At 45.4% G+C, this 20,175-nt stretch overlaps 1 protein-coding gene across 8 annotated transcripts in view; it reads right to left on the reverse strand.

The window, feature by feature from the left end:
• The window catches only part of DAB1 (DAB adaptor protein 1), a 539,237-nt gene that overhangs the window by 190,452 nt on the left and 328,610 nt on the right, over positions 1-20,175 (reverse strand). For 2 of the 8 annotated variants that reach the window (XM_068140687.1, XM_068140691.1), the window contains exon 1: positions 12,258-12,432. The exons of 3 other annotated variants lie outside the window; for them this stretch is intronic. The gene's annotated coding sequence lies outside the window, so the exon portion shown is untranslated. Of the gene's footprint in view, positions 1-10,526; positions 10,568-12,257; positions 12,433-20,175 lie in introns of those variants that run through there. 3 more of the 8 variants (XM_068140697.1, XM_068140700.1, XM_068140692.1) reach the window with 3 other exon arrangements.

The following is a 20,175-nucleotide window of genomic DNA, read 5'->3' on the forward strand; positions in this document are numbered from 1 at the left end:
AAATTCTAGCTGTCAGCGCTGGGCATCTTGTCTAAGCTAATGAATTAGGCTTAAAGAACACTGAGTGACAGAACTAGCCCATAGAGAGTCCTCTCTCTGCCATCTCTTCACCTTACCCAAGACGAAACATTACACAAGAACGAAACACAAATGCAGCATTCAAAAGGGACATCCACACATAGGTAGCTTGTTGGATCAACAGTCCTGCCACCAAAAAAAAAACCCCAACAGAGCTCCTTTATGAAGATCACTTGCTGGTCTTTGTCAAACCCAATATCACGAGTACTGAAGTCTCAGACCTGTTTTGTGGCTGTGCTGGAGTTATTTTTCTAGGGCTGTTTCACAGCATAAAGAGGATTTCACATCCTCTCCAGGATCATCCTGCACCGAAATCCAGGAACTGAAGCTTGGCACAGTGGGATTCACTCAATAACAATTCTCACTTTTCTCTGAGGATCTGTGTGTACCAAAATCAATTAGCATTTGCTACAAACGTAACATAGCAACAGCGGACAAGCCCCCATTCGATGTAAATCAGTGTAGCTCTTCTGACTTGAAAGAAGTTTAGCGCATTTCATCAGCTGTAACTCTCACACGGGGCTTTCAATAGCTCACTCCGGCACTAGGGAGGTAAGGATCATAAAATTTGAGTGCCAGGAACAGTAAGTGGTCAATTCAATTTGTTATCCTCTTTAGAACTTCTCCAACATTTTATTCCTCTTGTTTTTCAAAGGAAAGAAAACTAGGCCTGAATATATGAAAGCCACCACGGCGGGTGGAAAACTGTCCTGAAGCCACAATCCCAGATTTCATTACTTCAGCAGCCACAAAACAAAGCCATTCAGAAAATAATCTTTATGAAACTCACTGACATTTTGCCACTGCTTTTAAGCTTAAGCAAACTGCCAACATGCTGTGTGAAGTAGCAATTCCTGTTGATTTGTTTTGTATTAATTAGAGAGTAATTAAAAAGGGGAGTCCCTGTTGCAATCATCTACCAGGTGTTTCAAGACAATAAACAGGGGCCCTCACATTTTCAAACGATGCTGCCAGTGTTACCGTGCCACACTGACCACACTTACTAATGCATGCATTTAGGGAAGAAAATCCTAGCATGGGAAAAATCTTAATTACATGAAAAAGGGGGAAGAAACCTCCACCTACTGGGAAGAGCCTTGATATCAGTACTATGGCTCCTATAGTTTCATAGAATCTTAGAATGGCTTAGGTCAGAAGGGACTTTACAGATCATCTACTCCAACTTCCCCACCATGGGCAGGGACACCTCTCAACTAGACTTGGCTGCTCAAACCCTCATCCAACCTGGCCTTCAACACTCCCAGAGAGGAAGCATCCAAAACCTTCCTGGGCAGCCTATTCCAGAGTCTCACCACCCTTGTACTGAAGAACTTCTTAAGATCCAGTCTAACCCTACTCTCCCTCAGCTTCAAACCATTCCCCCTTGTCCTATTGCTAGACACTCTTATGAAAATAGTCCCACTGCAGCCTTCCTGTAGGATCCCTTCAGGTATTGGAAGGCAGCTCTAAGGTCTCCCTGGAGTCTTCTCTGCTTCAGGCTGAACAACCCCAGCTCCCTCAGCCTGTTAAGTTAAGACATGACCATCTAACAGGTCATCCAATACTGCCATTGAAAGGTTTGGATTTGCTAATACACCTCAGAGCTTCAAGAAATTGACATAAAAGGCAGCAACAATGAAACCAACTTAACTGTGTGTTTTGTTACATAAAGGAATAGAAGAGGAAATTGAAATGTTAATAAAATATTCACTGCATTGACTGCTGATGGACTAAATAGCAGTAGAATTTCAGGAGTATTAGCTGGAGTGCATTAAAGTTTAAAAGTATTTTGCCTTTTTTTTTTCCTAGTTACCTTTATGCTTGGGTTAATCATGTAGCTGGGTGGGAAATCCAGCCCTGAATCCTCTACGGAAGTCCAAGCTCTCAGCGCATTAGCAGCTCATCACCCTTAACTTTAAGGACAGGCAAACACCAAGGCTGAGGGAGCTGGGGTTGCCCAGCCTGGAGTAGAGAAGGCTCTGGGCAGACCTAATAGCAGCCTTCCAGTGTCTAAAGGGTGCTGTAAGAAGACTGCAGAGGAACTGTTTACAAAGGCCTGCAGCGATAGGATGAGGGGCAAGGGCATCAATCTAGAGAGGCGTAGAATGAGATTGGATGTCAGGAACAAGTTCTCTACCATGAGGGTAGTGGAACACTTGAACAGGTTGCCTGAAGAGGTGGTTGGGGCCCCATCCCTGGAGATATTCAAGGTGAGGCTCAACAGGGCTCTGGGCAACCTGATCTAGTTGAGGATGCCCCTGCTGACTGCAGAGCTGGTTTGACTAAACAATCTTTGGAGGTCCCTTCCAACCCGGACCATTCTGTGATCAAGAAATCAGTCTCCTACACCACCACAGCAACAAGCAAAATACCTATGTTACAAATTATTTGGTTTGTGGTTATACAAAGCAATCAAGACAAGGCTGAACCTGAAATTCTTTAGGTTAACTACCTGTTAAAAATTACTCATCATCATCCTAAACACAGAGCAAGTTTTCCTTTCCTTTCCATCAATAATGACAGATGACTGTGAAAGAGAATTAAAGGAAAGGTATGAACTCAATAAGGGGACAATTCAGTGACCCACTCCATGCTAATCTGGCAAAAAACACATGTCAGCTGAACTGTTATGGCCAAGCTCCAGGCAGAGACTGACAGGTCCTGGAAACACTGTCAGATTACTAACACACAGTCTGCTCCGGCATGAGTACTGAATCCTGCTGGCTTGGATCTCCTCATTCTGGCTTGAGCTCAGGAAATACTTCAAGCACCTATATAAGTCCAATGAAGGTTAAGCAAGTAGAAGTGTTCTTTTTCTTGACTATTTTAACACAGCTTATTAGGAGTCACATTTCAAGTACCCAGGAAACTCTTTTAATCTATGGTGTGTAGAGATCACTTACATTTTATTCCTCTTAGGTACTTCAAGTACTTTTAAAAAAATTATAAAACAATCAACATGATACCTGCTATTCTTAAGTAACCAAACTACCAACAGGCTAGAAGACAGTTATGTAAAAGAAGAATAAGAAATGTGTAGGGCATCCATTGGATTCCAAATAATTCCAGTTCTTCATGTTCAAATGGGCATCTTTCACAGAATCACAGAAAGTTAGGGGTTGGAAGGGACTTCCAGGCCAACCCCCCTGCCAGAGCAGGACCATCTAGAGTAGGTCATTCAGGAACACATTCAGGTGGGTTTTGAAAGTCTCCAGAGAAGGAGACTCCACAACCTCTCTGGGCAGCCTGCTCCAGGGCTCTGCCATCCTCACAACAAAAAAATTTTCCCTTCTGTTCCTGTGGAACCTCCTCTGCTCCAGCTTACACCCACTGCCCCTTGTCCTATCATAGGACATCACTGAGCAGAGCCTGGCTCTGTCCTTTCCACACTGCCCTGTACATCTTTATCAACATGAATGAGGTCACCCCTCAGGCTCCTCTTCTCCAAGCTGAAGAACCCCAGCTCCCTCAGCCTTTCCTCAGCAGAGAGATGTTCCACTGCCTTCAGAATCTTTGTGGCTCTGTGCTGGACTCTTCCAAGCAGTTCCCTGAGGTCCTTCTTGAACTGAGGGGCCCAGAATTGGACAAAACAGTCCAGATGCAGCCTCAGCAGGGCAGAGTAGAGGGGCAGGAGAACCTCTCTCAATTTACTCACCACACCCCTTCTAATCCATCCCAGGATGCCTTTGGCCACAAGGGCACATTGCCGGCTCATGGTCATCATTCTATCTACCAGAACCCCCAGGTCCCTTTCCCATACATTGTTCTCCAAGAGGTCAATCCCCACCTATAATGGTCCATGGGGTTGTACTTTCCCAGACTCTACACTTGTCCTTGCATACATTTGAAGTCTTTGCACTTGCAAATTCTTCAGATAAATCTACACATGTCAGTAGTCTCATTTAAATGGATTGATAAATCGGTTTTGGTAGGCACAATTACAACAGACAAAGGTTCAAGAAGCTACCTTAAGCTGTACATTTGTAACTCAATTTTCAACCAGCAGCAGATGGTGTGAGTGCAGGTATGGAAACAGATGACTATGTAAAATAAAGACATTTTCTGATGACTTGAACATAGCAAGACTGCAAAAGCCACTGCAGTTTTCAAACTTCAGGCACTTGCTGGAAAGTAAATATTTCAAATCCAGTATCGTAAGGGGGCCTATAAGAACACTGGCAAGGGACTTTTTAGGGTGTCAGATAATGACAGGACTGGGGGGAATAAAATTAAACTAGAAATGGGTAGATTCAAATTGGATGTTAGGAAGAAATTCTCCACCAGGAGGGTGGTGAGATGCTGGAACAGGCTACCCAGGGAGGTGGTGGAAGCCTCATCCCTGGAGGTTTTGAAGGTCAGGCTGGATGTGGCTGTGAGCAGCCTGATGTAGTATGAGGTGTCCCTGCCCATAGCAGGGGAGGTGGAACTGGATGATCCTTGAGGTCCCTTCCAACCCTAACAATTCTATGATTCTATAATACTCTAAAGTTTTATGAACTGGTAGTCTTACTACCCACTATTGGTCAGTATGCAGTATTTTTAAAAAACCAAGTTTCACAACCAATCATCTTCAGTCTGGATTTTCTTCCTAGTTCAGTATGTTGTGAAACTTAGAGCCAGATATTAAAAACTGCAGCTATATGATGCTGTGAGAATTAGGAATGGATCTGTTCAAGAAGTTATTTTGGTTTCAAATAGCATTAGCATGGGCTAAGAACATTCTACAGCATGTTAATTTGTTTTTTTTTCTCCCATGCTGACCACACACAGTCCAAGAAAAGTGTAACCTCACAGGATTTGTTCCACAGCTAGAAAAGAAGGAAGATCTTTCTTATTTTGCAGAGATCCGAAACAAGAAGAGCCACACGGGGACTGTCAAACCCATTAACTCACTCATCACTCACCCCTTCAAAGGGGTTGCTTTATGCTCAGCTGTCCTAAAATGGAAGTGAAGGCAAAAACAATCTCCAAGTGGAAAACCAAAAAGTTTTAAGCACTGTACTTTAGAAGAGATAGACTCTGAAGGGGAAACACAACTCTTGTCAAAAGAGATTTAAGCAAAATGAAGCAATGTGGCACTGCACAAATGCAAGAGTCCTGCTGCTGGGATACTCAAACACCAATGAACTGTTTGCAGGTAACTGGCCACATGAAACAGCAGCAGGAGAAAACAGTCAGTGGGATATGCAAGGTCAGGCAGCCTCTCTGTTACATCCCTGGTGTGAGCACCCAGTAAGCAGCACACCTCTCTGCCTTGCAGGATGGGACAGAAGTGTGACCAGGGGAACAGGGAGGGGATTCTGCCCCTTTGCTCTGACGAGAACCCCACCTCCAGCTCTGCATCCAGCCCTGGTGACCCCAAAATTAAAGGGACATAGAACTGCTGGAGTGGGTCCAGAGAAAGCCACAAAGATGATCAAGGAGCTGAAGAACCTGCCCTAGGGGAATAGGCTAAGAGAGCTGGGGCTGTTCAGCATTGCTTCAGGGAGACCTTAGAGCAGCATTCCAGTACCTGAAGGGGGTCTGCTAGAAACCTGGAGAGGAACTTCTTACAAGGGCTTGTAGTGACAGGAGAAGAGGGAATGGATGGAAGTGTTGAGGAGGGCAGATTCAGAGTGGATTTTAGGAAGAAATTCTTTACACTGAGGGTGATGAAACACTGGAACAGGTCGCCCAGGGAGGTTGTGGATGCCCCCTGCTCCCTGGAGGTGTTCAAGGCCAAGCTGGATGAGGCCTTAAGCAACCTGGTCTAGTGGAAGCTGTCTGCCCATGGCAGAGCAGGTTGAACTAAGTGATCTTCAAGATTCCTTCCAACCCAATCCATTCTATGAAAGAACTGTGGCAATTTCTGCAGACCCACAACTTTCCTAAGCTTTCCAAGAATAAAACTCTGCAGGTTTAAGAAGTTATTTTCCAAAACATAAATATGCATGGATGGACAGATAAGACTGCTAAGACTTCAGACTATCACTGGACCTAACACAAACAGGCTGATGGGTCCTACTGCCTAGAGAATAACACCAGAAGAGGGACTTGCACACCAGGAATCGCTATAGAGTCCACAACTGCAGTGCCTGGATGCTAATCAGCTCCCAATTATCTTCAAAGCATGCCAGCCTCAACAAATACGTTCAGCACCACTTATCATCAGCAACCCTACAAAGACAAATGCAGCAATCACCTATAGCAAAGCACATCTACCATCACGCTGCTGACAAAGATACCTCTACTGCTTTTTTTGCTACAAAACACATTTTGGGGAGATTCCAGCTCTAGCTTGAGTAATAATGGAACCACTATGTACTAGAGGACTCCTGATTACCCTCAGTATTAAACAATGATACATTCAGGTAGGAATAACTCCAGCAGCCTTAGCATTAACATCCTGATTGTCTGCCTTTCCACAAACGTCCTCTAAATGTAATTCTCCAGTAACTACTCGCTGAGGAAAAAAGCACCTCCTAAAACCACAGGGGCATTGCCTAACATCTAAATCTGAAGTTTGTGCAAGACAGCAATATGCCTGTTAAAAGACAACAAAATGGCAAGCACACGTGCATGATAGGATTATTTGACTCAATACAATGTAAATTAGGTCAGGCTCCTCTGTGGAGGATTCTGTGTCAAGAACTAGGTAGTCCACTAAATTTCTATTCATTTGCCTTCAGGCTTGGGGAATTTGCAAAGACTCTCCGGAAACTGATGTTCTTCTACCCACAAGAGTAATCACTATTTGGGGGGGTGTGGAAATCTCTCCGTGTATCTGCCTGACAGTATCTGGAGACCAGAAAAATCTTTGTATAATGAAAAGTGCGGCTAATAAACCTTTGCACGTATGTAACACATGCATGCATGATTCCATACACAGAGAGAGACAAAATTCAGTGCTTTTGTCTACTTAGGTATTACACTGCCCTACCTTTTCTTTTTTGTTTTTTTACATTGTATATATCCTTAAGAAAAGTAACCATCCCTGCATCCTCATTACACCAACAATAACAGAGAGACAGAAGCAGCACTATCTGTACAAAGCACAAAGGATTACAGGCTGGAAACTCTGCCCTGAGCCTGCTTCCCAGCAGGCTCCTCCCGCTCAGGAACATTGCATTTTCTAAAAGCTTACTCACAGTTAGCATCCCTTCTGATTCTATAAACAACTGAAGTAAATCTTTGTGCCTCCAAGGACCATAAGACCATGCCAACAACTTCACATATCTATGAAGAGGACTGAGTCAGAGCAAGATGTGACAAGTAGCCCTTCAGCAGTTCTGATGCTCCACTGTGTGTGGATGTGGTTAGGACACACAGCTGAGTCCGAGCAGCTAGGTCTTGGATAGCTGCTTCCTCTGAAGCAGGGACATGACAGCCTACAGCTTCTGCACCTGCACAGACACACAATTGGTCATGCCAGGGTAGCAGCTCTGCTCTAACTCCTCAGAAAGCAATACACTGATTAAGAGACAAAGCTGACAGGCATCTCTCTGATCTGGGTCTTCTGAATGGCACACATCCAGAAACAGATCCACCTCTGAAACTCAGTTGCGCAGACCCCATCATCACCAGCAAGGCTCGCACCAGCAGATCCTGACTGAGGATTTGTGAGTGCAACTGAACCACTGGAAATAAAGAGACAGGGAAAGACTTTTCACTACAACCATTTTTACACAAGTTCTTACAATGTTTGTTGTTTAAACAATGGAAAGCTCTTTGCAAACAGAAGGGGGGGAAGTTTCATACAGCACAGTTAAGCCAATGAACACTCCTTGCACCTGTAGTGCTTGGAAATCTGTTGGATGGCTGCGTAAAGTGAGGCTGCACACAGCATAACGTGGTTAGCCTTTCTGGAACTCACACTATTGGCTTGACTCACATATGTAGCAATTCTGCTGCCTTTAAACAGAAATGGAGGATTGACTCATGGATGAAATTCTTAAACCACCACCATGAAATGTAATTTTGCTGCAGCTAGACTGGGCAAAAGGCATTGTTATGGGCAAAAGACAGAGTAGCAGGTCCTCTATGTGACAAGTTCAAGTGCAATGATGAAAATGTTTCAACCTGATTCATTACTTGGTGTAGAAGATATGCTTTCCATTCTACTGTATCAAAATACTCAGAATAAAACAGGGCAGCTGATGAAGTCAAGGACTCCCTTACAAAGGCTGGCAAATTTGCAGAACAGCACTTGAGGTTCAGATTATCTACTCTTATACCCATGTAACTGCATGGAATGCATTTGCAAGTGGTACAATTAAAACCAAACATAAAAGAAAAGGAAAGGGAAAAAAAAGAAACAAACAAATCCAAAAAACCCACAACAGAATACAGAACTAACCAGGTTGGAAAAGGCCTCAGAAATCGTCAAGCCAAACACCCAACACCATCTAATCAACTAAACCATGGCACTAAGTGCCTCATCCAGTCTCTTTTTAAACACTTCCAGTGGTGGTGACTCCACCACCTCCCTGGGCAGCACATTCCAATGGCCAGCCTCTCTTTCTGGGAAGAATTTCTTCAATCTTGGCACAACTGAAGTCCAGGCTGTGATTTCAGTGTCAGTTAAAAAGACTTAAGTGACAACTTGGAATAATGAAGATCCCAAGAAATGGAGAACTGCAGTTCTTTCCCAGATCACAACATGCTTCAATCTTGCACTGTAAGTACCAATGTCAACGTACTTAATTTCAACCCTTTGTCCCAGCCACCAAACCTGCTTTCATATTTCATCCAATGACTGCTTTACCAGAAGGGCCCAGCTCTTCCTTCACCCTGTATGAGGAGCTGGGTGTCCAGCATAGGCTCCTGGAAGACCTCCCTGGAACTACACAAGTAAATATTGCTGCTGCTGCACTACACATTGCAAGGCCTTACACCTCCTTTTGGGAGCCAGCACCTGGCATATTTGCACTTCATCTTCCTAACCATAAAATCAGGATGGTGCCTGACTTACCTCACAAACCCACCAGGCAGATAAATGCTTTAAATACAGAAATAGTACTGTAAGAATGGAGCCACGGAAGCATTGAAGGCAAGCACTACTCAAATCATATCAAATAGAATAGGACATATGAGAGAGCAAGTAATAACACACTTTTATTCCAAAGTAATTGGCTGAGCAAATGTATTGTGATCTAGCAACTCTGATTAATTTTGCAAGAATGCTTGGGTAGTGTTTATAAAACCCAAGTCATTACCTTGACTAAACATTGACTTGGACAGTTAACTTTAACCATCAAGACCTTGACTAAATATTGACTGGGAAAGTTAATTTGAACTACAAAGTCTAGAAGATCTTGGGCCCCTTCACTAGTATTTGCTATCACTTTAAAATGTAAACACAATTGTAAAAATGGAGGTTCTCCCACCTAACCAATATTTAACTGGGGAGCTTGGCTGTTGCTAAATTCAACAAAACTACTTTCCAAAATAGGAAATCTGAAATATTTAAAAGAAAAATGGGCCTGTTATGGCTGAGAGAAAAGGTTAATCTCCCTGTGTTTTGCTTGAGCAAGGACCCCTTGAAAGTATTAAAAAAGAATCAGAAGGTTCATGGCTTAAAATTATTGATATTTATGCAAGAGTCTTCCCATATATCTTTAAAGATCTGTCTTTGCCAAAAGAGCAGAGCAGGCTGACCACCAGGACTGAGTTCATTCTGCTGTCTCTGCTTTTGAAGCCACTACTTCAAATCTACATCTTCCACTATGGGTGTCACTTCATCATGTGAAGCCAAGGGTCAAAGGACATGCACAGGGCCTTTCACTAGCTGAGCTAAAAAAAAAAAATATAATAAAAAGAAGAAAATCAATTTCAATCCTCCTAAGATGAAACCACTGATGTGTGCAGTCACTAAAGTCCCAAAGGTAATCCTACAAGAAAACATGATGGTGTCCTCCATCACTGTGCTCAGATACTGCTCAAGTGCAGCAAAGCCAACTATGAGCTATAGTCGAAGATCAGCATCTGCATCAAAACATTCCACACAATGCATCTCAACTTCTAGACCAACGTGAACAGTGCATTTTAAATCTGCAAGGAAACAAAGTGCTAATGACAAAGGGGCAAGGAATCTTCTGTTTCAGGAAGGTGTTCCCTAAAGAAATAAACGTAAGGGCTGTGAATCCAGCACTAATTCCTCTACAATTTCATTTCAAGAGTCTGAAAGTGACTTTTAGCTTTGTGCCTTAATTTCTTTTAAAATATATCAGCTGCTCTCAGCACAATGAAAAACAGCTTCAGAGCAATTATGAAAGATGTAAATCTCAAACAGGAGCAGAAATACCAAACCAACTGGTGAAAGCGTGCTCTTCCATTATTCTATAGTAAGGAACAGATTGATGCCGGTGTTATGGGGGGGGTGGGGTGGGTCAGGGTGGGGAATGAAAGAACAATAAACAATATGATCATCAGTCGTTTAACACAGGCTGTGTCTTGCAACGGAAACATACTGTGAAACAGCTTGCAAGATAAGCTTCATCAACGATTAGTAATTTTTATTCCGTTTGAGTGGCTGAAAACAATAAACATGATTAAATGCTTCAGACATGCATTCAGAATTTAGACAAATGGCAAAGAGTTCCAAGAACTTTGCTTATAAAACTACTTTGGGGAAAGACCTAAAAAAAAATTAGCCTAACAGGTTTGAAACATACAATATAACTGAAGTTCATAGCGAAATTAACAACTTTCCATTCATCTGCAAGCTTCACCACTGTCCCAAGCAATAACAAGCTTCGTTAATTATTGTTCAGGCGAGTGCTGGTCCCAGCGCCCTACATCACTACTGTACCATTCATACAGGCATTTCAAATGTGCCGGTCGTAAGTATAAGCTCCCGTGGCATGAAACACCCTTGAAAAGCACAAATGAAAGAAGTGGCCCTGGCTTCCGGGGAGTTCATAGTCCCGAGCTTGCCCTGCCAGCCCTTGCAGGCTCTGCCGCGACTGTGCTGCTCCAGCCTGGCAGCCAGCCCGGCAGCCAGCCCGTGCGCACCTTCCCCAGACCGCAGCAATGCGTTTGGAACTTTAACTAATTCAAGGCTGGCTGGTTAAGCTGTTTCCGGAGACTCGGTGGCCGTGCACTAGTACAAACGAAAAGAAGCACCCAAAGAATTCAGATCTGATCTTTGTTGTTGTTGTTGTTGTTTTGGTTTTTTGGATTTGTGTCGTGTCGTCCCCCCGCCCCGCGAAGGGCCATGAAGATGAGGCTCATGAACCCACTGCATTCCAAAAAGCAGCTGCTCACTTCACCCACTTCTTTGACCGCACACCGCTGGAAAGCGAGGGCCTGGGGGCTGCTGCTCAAGGACCTGGCGGCGGCTCGGCGGCCGAGCAGTCCCCGCAGCGAGCCCGTCCAGCTCCCCACCGCCCTCCGGCCAGCGGCCCCGCGGCTCCAGGCGCTATTGCTCCGCCGCTCCTCAGCGCGGCGTCTCCCGCTTCTGCTGCATCTTCCCGGGGAAGGCAGCGACGGCTCAGCCGAGTCGCCGCCGGGCTCGCTGCCCGGGGGCCGGGCCCTGACCGGCAGCGGGGGCAGCCTCTTTACCGGCCCCGCCGAGGGAAGCGGGACACCGCCGCGACCAAAGGGTGCCATCGACGCTTACCACTGGCGGGCAGCAGCGGCTGAAGATACCGAACGCGGAGCGGCTGCACACCCAGCCCGTGGAGCACCGCGGAGCAGCCCCGGGGACACCCCGGCTCGGTGGGGGCGGCACGGCGGTGGAAATCCCGTAGCCGCAAAACGTCTGTTGATCCCTCTTACATTTTTTTTGCTAGCCCACCCCACTCCAAGGGACGGTACGTCCAGGCTAGGGGGCAGAGAGAAGCCGCCTGTGCGCCGCAACTCGGCTGGGAGAGGGAAAGTCGTGCAACCCGCTCCCCTCCAAACCGGCAAGTTCCCGCGACTCGCAGGAGATTTCAGCCCTGTCCCTCCCCACCGTGTGATGAGAGAGAATGAGCAAAAAAGAAACCCCCAAAAAACACCACCAAAACTTCCTCCGGAGAGAGCAGCTATCCTCTCTAAGTGCCGCGGGGAGAGCGGGTCCCCGCTCACACTGGGTAGCAGCGCATCCCACCACCGGCGCACCCCGGGGCGCAGACCCTGCCCCACCGCACCTGCCGACGCGCCCGGCCCGAGCTCGGGCACCCCCTGCTCCGGCCGCCAAAGGAAGCCGGCACCCTCACCTGCCCCAGCGACCCCTCTCCTCCTCGCATTCCTCTGCTCCCCATCGTGGGCGCAGCAGCTGCTGTTATTCCTTAGGATACACATGGCTCGTCCATGCTGGGAGAGCCGCCTTCCCGCGTCGCCTGCCCTCTCCGGCCCCCGCCAGTGCGCCGCTGAGGCCAGAGGGTGGGGAAAAGGGGGAGGTGTGTGGCAGAGGAAAACTGCTGATGAGGGGTCGATCTCCTCCTCCTCCTCCTCCTCCTCTCCTAGGGCTTGGGGTCTCGGCGCCGCTGATGCAGCTGGGCTGGGAGAAGGGGGGCGGGGGCTAGCTGGGCTTTCCCCGCTCAGAGCGGCGGGGAGGAGGGCGCGCCTGTTCGTCCCCCAACCAGTCACTCGCGTCTGGGACACCCACCCCTCGTGGGAGGGAGCGCCCGGCGGTCCCGCCGGCCAGCTCCCCGCAGCAACGCCCGACTCCCGCAGCTCCAGGCTCCAGCCGCGGCCAGGGCAGCAGCGAGGCAGCGGTGCCGTTAAAAGGGGCTTCCCCCAGAGGCGCAGGGAGAGCGGCCTCTGCCCACGCGTTAAACCGGCCCCGGTGCTGCGAACACGGGCTCGCATCACCTCACCCCGGCCCTCCCTCATCGCCCTGGGGCTCCGTGCCCGGGCTGCCCCTTCGGTCTCTCTCCGGGAGCTGATAGCCACGGCCCCTTTAGCGGACGCCGGGGAGGGGCAGTTCGGGGGGCCCCCGCCGTTACACCGTTACTAGTGTGGTGCTTTTCTCATGGCTTCTCTCAGTCACCCATGAAAATTTAATGAGGCATTTAGGGCTGTTACCTTCGGAGTCAATGGAGGAAGCATATTTAGCCTAATGCACTGGCAGCCGAACCAATAGGTCTATTGCAGGCAGATCAGAAGTCATGGAGAGACTCTCCTTTCAACACAAAATTCACGACCCATTAAACTTACTCTGCGATAACAGCTTCTTTACAAACGGAGACCAGGAGAAAACAGAGGCTGTCATGCACTTCCTGAAAGAATTTACATACAGGAGAGGAGTACATTCACCAGGTTATTGCTATTTCACTGGTATTATCTCCAATCAAGGCGTAAAAGCTGCTCTGCTCTAGCTAACTGAGGTAAATGATTAAAAGAAAAGCTTTTTGCAGCCTCCAGTCAGACCTGATTTGCCTCCCGGGTCTGAGTGTTAGCATCTCAGGGGAGAGGGCTCAAACCATTGCAAAGTATCCCATCAGAGCAGAAATTACAAGCAAGATGTTATGCTGCACGCAAATATCTAACTGCTGATGTGCACTCTTCAAGATGACAGCCAAGGAGTGATTACCAAGATGCTCACAAGGTAGAAAGATGTCTGCAGGTCATTCTACCTCCAACTGACTGGCAGGAGATCTAAACCAACATGGCAAACATGCTTAACTGGGCAGGGAGCACCCATCCAAGAGCAGGGGAAAAGGCTGAGTGAACAGATTGATTGCAAGTGTGTGCACAGATCCAATAGCATCCTCATACTTTCAGTTTCATCTTCCTTAATTATTCTTCCCATAGCACATTAGGTATCAGGTATAAAAGATAAAGGCATCTCATAACCTTTATGACGTAAAAAAATGCACTTCAGCAGTCGTACTACCTTTATAGAAGTAGTTGATGGAATGGAGACTTTTACTGTAGACTTCCTTTCTTCAGTTCCATTCATTCACACAGAATCACAGAATGTTAGGGGCTGGAAGGAACCTTGAAAGATCATACAGTCCAACCCCCCTTGCCAGAGCAAGATCACCTATACCAGATCACACAGGAATGCATCCAGGGGGATTTTTAATATCTCCAGAGAGGAAGACTCCACAACCCCCCTGGGCAGCCTGTTCCAGGGAAAAACTTCCTATGCCTCAACTTCCACCCATTGCCCCTTGTCCTGTCATTGAGTGTCACTGAGCAGAGCCTGACTAGATCCTCTTGGCAGTCATCCTTAATATCTTTATAAACATGAATAAGGTCACCCCTCAGTCTCCTCCTCTCCAAGCTAAAGAGCTTCAACTCCCTCAGTCTCACTTCATAAAGAAGATGTTCCACTCCCTTTCTGGCTCTGTGTTGGACTCTTTCAAGCAGTTCCCTGAGGTTCTTCTTGAACTGAGTGGCCCAGAACTGGACACAATATTCCAGATGTGGCCACACTAGGGCAGAGGAGAGAGGGAGAAGAACCTTTGGACCTACTCACCACAGCCTTTCTAATACACCCCAAAATGGCGTTGACTTTCTCGGCCACAAGAGCACATTGCTGGCTCATGATCAACCTTCCATCCACAAAGACCTTAAGGCCCCTTTCCCCTTCACTGCTCCCCAACCTACAGATCAGTCCCCAACCTATACTGGTACAAAACACTACAGAAATAAAAGGCAGGATTATCAATGGAACCCACTTATTCTGATGTGGAGGAAAAAAAAATTAAGTCTCAGTAGTAAACTTAATTGCAGCAATATTTCCTCTTGGTGAGATTTCCTCTGTCTCAGGAAGACACAGAACTTCAGGAAAAACAGAGTCACAGAAGTCACCTTTCATTGGGAAATGACAGACAGCATCCTCTAGATGACATGTGGGTAGGCTTGTCTAGAAGTATTGAGTCCAATAAAATGTTGGTGATTTTTAGTTCCCAAAAGGGCTTTTTGTTGTGGTTGAGGAAAGAGGAAATGAACCTCTCTACACCCTTGCCCATTACACTGTAAAGTGAATTTGCATTTACCATGTTGCTGGCCTCCCTGAGGTCCTGCAGTTTATAGGAAGGCTGCTGGCTGTTGCCTAAGAAGAGAAGGAACTTTGAGTAAGTGTAAACTTCATTCCCATTTCCAAAATTTATGGATGCAAGTCACACTTGCTAATGATATTTTTTAAATATAAAAGACTGTACTAGCTCAGAGCTTGTAATATGAATGCAAATGAACTTGTAATTATACTATGCAATTTTCTACTTTAAAAAAAAAACCCTATGAAAATAGAGCAGACCTGAAGAGCAATAGGAACTGCACTCCTTCATTGTATTCCTTCATTATGCAGGAGTTGCCATAAGCAATCTGCTGTGTTTTAATGTAAGACACTTTCTAGGCTGTAACTTTGCAACACAAATGCTCACATAAGAACATATATATGGTCAGAGTTCCTCCTCTTGAGTGAAAAACATGACCAAGAACCAAAAGGAGCAAGACATCTGGTGTGATGATTGGTAGAGCTTGCTTTTGTCTTTATCTGTAAAGCTTACTCAAACTCCACTTTCCTGTATCTAAACTCCAACATTCCTATAAGGCAAAGTGTAAGGTCCTGCACCTAGGTTGGGGCAATCACAGATATCAATCCAGCCTAGGGGATGATGAGATTGAGAACAGCCCTGCAAAAAAGGACTTGGAGGTGCTGGTGGATGAGAAGCTGGACATGAGGCAACAGTGTGAGTGTGCAGCCCAGAAGGCAAATGGCAACCTGAGCTGCATCAAAAGAAGCTTCAAGAGAGGTGACTCTGCCACTCTGCTCTGATAAGACCTCACCTGGAGTATGTGCATCCATCTCTGGAGCCCTCAACACAGGAAGGACATGGACCTGATGGAGTGGGTCCAAAGGAAGGCCACAAAAATGATAAGGAGGCTGGAATACCTCTGCTACAAGGACAGGTTGAAGGAGCTGGAGTTGTTCTGCCTGGAGAAGAGAAGGCTCTAGGGAGACCTCATAGCAGCCTTCCAGATGTTAAGAACAAGTTCTTTACCATGACCATGGTGGAACACTGGAACAGGTTGCCCAAGGAAGTAGTTGAGGCTTCACCCCTGGAGATATTCAAGGTCAGCCTCAACAAGGCTCTGAGCAACCTGATCTAGTGGAGGATGCCCCTGCTCACTGCAGGGCGGTTGGACTAGATGAGCTTTGGAGGTCCCTTCCAACCCAAACCATTCTGTGATTCTATATTCTCCTTTTTAATGTACTGTATAATCAGAGATTAATTGATAAGCCATTGTAAGTTATATGTAAAAGAACTGTAGACCAAAAATGTCATTTTCACTAATCACTGACTAGCTGCAAGAGGTGAAGACAGGAACCCTGTAGTACTTGTTAAAATAGCTGAAGGGAAAGTAGCAGCATCTTCTTACTTCTTGATTAGATTTAGGATAACAGAGCAATGGCCACAAGCTATTTAAGTGTTTTGCTACCCATCGGTTGAGATAGGAATGCATTTGGTCTTACAAGCAACAGCACTGCATAAATTGTTTGAAGAATTGCCTCAAAATAACATTAAATTATCCACTACTGATACCTGCACTCCTGGATTTTAAGTAATTTGTTGTACTACTCAATTTACGACAAGAACTGCAGTTGTAGTAAACCACTGGAAGAAGCACCCTGCAGAGTAAAAATGTTTACTTGGAAATAAGAGATAATTTGCAGAGTAATTATTGCAAGTGAATTCATTGGTAACTCACAGTCATGTTTTCTGTCTCCCTAAGAACAGGGTACTCAAAAAACTTCTTGCTTTCACTTCACAAACAAGCTAATTGGCATCAGTTAACCTGGGTTAGGCATACAAGCTAGTAATGGAGCTGCTTTTCTTTCAGAGCACACCCAAATGAGGACCATCTGCTGCAAGATGGATCTCCAGAGCTTCCCTTCCTAAAAATCTGCTCTGGTGATGCAGATTTTTAGCATTCTCTTGGCCAAGGAGAAGAAAGTTTTATGTAGTTGACTGGGTTTTGTCCAGCTGCAGTTTATGTGTTTCTCAGGTGAAATGCTAATCCAGTGTCCACATTGTAGAACCAGAATCATCTTGCATAAAGGGTAAATCACTGGGCCATCAACTTGTAAGGTTCTCATCAGTGTATGTGTGTAACATTCATCAGTATTAATGAGAATGGGACATTCTCTGAGATGGAATAGAAGTCGTATTGTCATTAAGCTCAGTATCTTCTTGTCAGTATCTCAAGCTGAGGTGATCATAAAGGGCTACAAAACAATCATAGAATCCTAGAATGGCTTAGGCTGGAAGGAACCTTAGATATCATCTACTCCAACCTCCCCACCATGGACAGGGACACCTCTCAACTAGACTCAGCTGCTCAAGGCCTCATCCAACCTGGCCTTCAACACCCCCACAAAGGATGCAGCCACAACATCCACAGACAGCCTATTCCAGAGTTTCACCACCCTCCTACTGAAGAGCTAAGATCCAGTCTAAACCTACTTTCCCTTGGCTTCAAATAATTTCCCCTTGTGCTGTCTCTTGACACCCTTATGCAAAGTCCCCCTGCAGCCTTCCTGTAGGATGCCTGCAGGTATTGGAAGGCAGTTCTAAGGTCCTCCAGAGTCTTCTCTTCTCCAGGATGAACAGCCTGTCCTCATAGCAGAGGTGCTCCAGCCCACATTACAGAGAAATTAAGTAAGAGCTTTAGGTGGTGCTTTCAAAGAATCTGTAAGTGAAAGATATTTGTTACACCTTACTTGATTGAAGTGATTTTTGGAGTGTTCAAATATCTGAAAAGAAATCAGCCATTCTTCCTGCTCTTAACATCTTACTAAAGTACAGAACAATGTCCAGACCACCCCTTGCCAAATGAGCTCTCCAAATGGCAGCTTCCTTACAAAACCACTCTTCACATTTACTGATCTATATTATAGCCCACAGCAGGACTGCCTTGATCACTCTGGAGATACTCTATGTGAATAGTTCCTCACATAATAGTGGTTTCAGCTTAATAAGTTCCTCTAAGGCAATTAGGCACTGACTGAAAATAATACCTGCTGTATTATCAGTAGCTATGGTAGCCCATCTCTTACAATTGTAGCCACACAGTTAGCTCCTGAGCCTTTCAGAAGAATTCATCCTGATTTTGTATTCATCTTCTGTTTTCTCAAATGGGGAGAAACTCAGCCCTTTCATTTCATTAAAGACCTATTATGGATATTTTGTTACCTACTTTTACCTACTCAGCGGACCGGTGACTGAACAGAGTATGTTGCTGAACACCACTCTTTGCCAGTCCAAAACATCCATATAGAAAGACTGTGGTGATCCTTCATGGAAAATGAGAAGCCTCTCTGTCTTCTAGCAATGGACACATCAGGAAGAATTCTTGACCACACAGTGCAATCTGGTGAGACATGGTTTACCCTGAAAAGCCCCAGAGATCTATTAAAATACTGAAAATTACATTAAGTCCTGAAAGTTCCAGAGAGTCATCACTGGTTTCTGAAGATGTACCTGTGTATGCTCCTACTGTGTTATGGCTTAGTCACAGGTCCCTTCCACCCCCTAACATTCTGTGATTCCTTTCATGCATCTCAACAACAATGGCATGATCTTGCACTTAGACATGCAAAAGGGATCAGGAGCTTGGGATAAATCTCAGCTCTGTCACTGCCTGCCTGCATGGCCTTGGATAAGTCAGTCTGTACTTTTTTTTATGTCTATCTTTACCACACCTATTTCACACTAATGTTTGGAAGAATCAGAGACATCCATGGATGTATAACACTACATACCCATTAACCATTGTTATACATAGAATCATAGAATCAACCAAGTTGGAAAAGACCTCAAAGATCATCAAGTCCAACCTACTACCTAATACCTCATGACAACTAAATGATGGCTCCAAGTGCCACATACAATCCCTATTTGAACACCTGCAGGGATGGTGACTCCACCACCTCCCTGGGCAGCACATTCCAAAGGCTAGTTACTCTTTCTGTGAAGAACTTTCTCCTCATCTAAACTTCCCCTAGCACAGCTCAAGACTGTGTCCTCTTGTTCTGCATGTGACCATTCATCCAATTATCAGTCCCAGGAGTAAAAATGGAAAAAGCCCAAAAGATCTTAATGCTTTAGCTTGCTGGCTTCTGTTATCCTCCATCACATATTCAAAACATTACCGAGTTAACCCTTTGGAAATCCCTCTCCTCAATCACAAATGAACAACAGGTTGCCCAGGGAGGTGGTTGAGGACCCATTTCTGAAGATATTCAAGGTGAGGCTCGATGGGGCTCTGGACAACCTGATCTAGCTGGGGGCATTGGACTAGATGACCTTTGGAGCTCCCTTCCAACCCAGACCATTCTGTGATTCTGTGAACTCCAACATACATTTTAAAACTGCCCCTCTAAAATCAATCTTCAAGTAGATGGCAGCAAGTAGGTGCCCCTCTTGCCAAATAATGGAATTTACAAAAGCACTGGAGATTATGAACCACATTATTTCCCAGATGGCCACAAAAGCGTCTGTGATTCTTCAAGCAGAGTGATCAACTTCTTCACAAATCCAAAAGGCTTCATATTTCAAATCCTTTTTTTGGCAAGGTGCGTTTCCCTTCACAGCCAATTAACTGCAAACTAATTTAGAGTGGGCTTGCTTTTGCAAACATAAGTGTCAGGTTCCAACAGGGAACGTGTTGCTAAGAGCATGATATATGCACACATTGTGAGTTTCGTTGTCCTCTCATCCCCACCCCCTACCCCCCACCCCTCCAGACATCACTGATGATCCACATAAAGAAATTTTGGGATTTAAGAAGCTCCTTTCTAGGAAAAGTTCATGGATGAAGCAAATGTTCAGCATCCCTTACATACTGAAAGCCGACATATTCCATCTTTCTTTGGAACGTGCTCACAGAAACCGGCCCGGGTATGGATATTTACTGCAGAAAAATAAATAAATATCTATCTCCCCATGGAAAACACAGATCTGCTTTAGAGACAGTTTTGAAATGTGGCTTTCTTCTCAATTAGACAGTGAAAGGGGGTGGGGAGATTTTGGTTTAAACTCTGCTACTCCAAGAAGAAAGCTTATTGCAGCTTGTTCTTAAGATGTACTTGGCTTTAACATGCAGCCAACACATCTAAGCTCTCTCATTTGGACAATACCGTGACTTCTTTTGACTAAGTGTGTATTTATCTTCATT

The sequence above is a fragment of the Melanerpes formicivorus genome, unplaced genomic scaffold (assembly GCF_026170545.1).
Source record: "Melanerpes formicivorus ecotype bairdi unplaced genomic scaffold, bMelFor1.0.p_v2 SCAF_7, whole genome shotgun sequence".
Lineage (NCBI taxonomy): Eukaryota > Metazoa > Chordata > Aves > Piciformes > Picidae > Melanerpes > Melanerpes formicivorus.